Consider the following 2,244-nt stretch of genomic DNA (forward strand, 5'->3'; position numbering starts at 1 on the left):
CTCCGGAAAGGGAGGGGGGACGGAGTTGCCACTTCGCGAGGAACACCTGTATATTCTTTCTCAAACACGGTGTAAATATACACGACCTACACTAGCGTCTCTCAACACCCTCAACACACTTTCACCTCCAACCGCTCTCTGTCTCAGTACAACACACACTGCGGGCCTTGCGCCACTGACGCAATTATTAAAATACGTCACTCCGGAAAGGGAGGGGGGACGGAGTTGCCACTTCGCGAGGAACATCTGTATATTCTTTTCGCGTCTGTGAGTCCAAGGTCATAACAATGTCATGCTAGTAGGACTCCTTTCCTGTTATTTTCAGTTTTTCGTAGATCGAATGATAAGTAACAATCAGTGTTCACTCTACTATGCTTTATTAAGACTCCGAAATTTGATACAGAATTACGCCTTATATACACACAAACTTATAACCATTGTAACACATAACAATATAAAGATACTGTTGTTACACATTAACTGTAGTTACACATCACTTAGGTAACACGACATAACCTAGTTCTTAAATTGTTTACTATTTTGTATTTGAGCGTTGCCAACATAACATTTCCATGCCAAATATTTTGCCTTCGACTCGGAAACTATTCACGCACCTTTTCTTTTACCGAAGTTGAAACAGATGTGGGCGAAATATAATCGTGTACAGTTTATTTATTTCAGCCTTTCATAAAGCCTCTTTAACAGTAGGCGGTTACTGTTTATATTCGAAGACCAGTTGTAACGGTCATGTTAATTTTATTGTAGGGAAGAAATGGAAGTTTATGTTACCGGTATTCAGAACTCTTCCATAATATTATCTTAATTTTGCCCGGGCCATAGCTCAAGCGGTTAGTCGCTGGCTTCCCAACGCGGCGACCCGGGTTCGATCCCGGGTCTGATCAAGTGGGATTTATGGTAGACAAAGTGGCGTTGGAGCGGGGTTTCTCCGAGTACTCTGGTTTCCCCTGCCAATCTTCATTCCACCAAATTCTCCATCATTATAATCACCCGGGCAGGCTGTAATAGGTCAATCGGTGGCCTGCGTGCGGAGTGGACTCAGTTGGACTGCACACCCCCACTAAGCGAATTAAAACAAATTAATTATCTTAATTTTACTACGTGAGACAGTATGGAAATGTTTCTGCGTATTTATTTTATATAAATTAAGGTTGACTGATGCAATGCTTTTTGTACCGTGGCTAGCATGTCACTGGACAGTTCACGATATTGTCACTTGCCATTCGCTGCTGGGTACCAAACCTCGAATCGGAACGCTTCTTCGCTTTAATATTTATATTTAAATTTCGTATTCACATAATAAATATCTTGTTGGCTGTGCTTTAGTCGTAAATATAACGTCTAACAGCGTAAATATGTTTTAACAGTTAAAAAATGCCGTACAGTATTCTTGGTTATTAAAAATGTTCTCAATCTATTACAAAACGTTCTTGAATTAGTTTCAGTGTTATATTACTTTTCCCATCACATCGAAATTTCAAAGGTAAATTGCTATAAATATGACACAATTGCCAAGTTATACTACAAGACTTTTAATTTACTAATATTCCCACAATTTTACAGTATTTTAGCTGCTTATGACATGTTCATTTTGTTATGATACTGATACAATTTTGTGTTTACTTTTAAAGCGAAGAAGCGTTCCGATTCGAGGTTTGGTACCCAACAGCGAATGGCAAGTGACAATATCGTGAACTGTCCGGTGACATGCTAGCCACGGTACAAAAAGCATTGCATCAGTTAACCTTAATTTATATAAAATAAATACGCAGAAACATTTCCATACTGTCTCACGTAGTAAAATTAAGATAATTAATTTGTTTTAATTCGCTTAGTGGGGGTGTGCAGTCCAACTGAGTCCACTCCGCACGCAGGCCACCGATTGACCTATTACAGCCTGCCCGGGTGATTATAATGATGGAGAATTTGGTGGAATGAAGATTGGCAGGGGAAACCAGAGTACTCGGAGAAACCCCGCTCCAACGCCACTTTGTCTACCATAAATCCCACTTGATCAGACCCGGGATCGAACCCGGGTCGCCGCGTTGGGAAGCCAGCGACTAACCGCTTGAGCTATGGCCCGGCCAAAATTAAGATAATATTATGGAAGAGTTCTGAATACCGGTAACATAAACTTCCATTTCTTCCCTACAATAAAATTAACATGGCCGTTACAACTGGTCTTCGAATATAAACAGTAACCGCCTACTGTTAAAGAGGCTTTAT

Source organism: Cryptotermes secundus, unplaced genomic scaffold, assembly GCF_002891405.2.
Source record: "Cryptotermes secundus unplaced genomic scaffold, Csec_1.0 scaffold763, whole genome shotgun sequence".
Lineage (NCBI taxonomy): Eukaryota > Metazoa > Arthropoda > Insecta > Blattodea > Kalotermitidae > Cryptotermes > Cryptotermes secundus.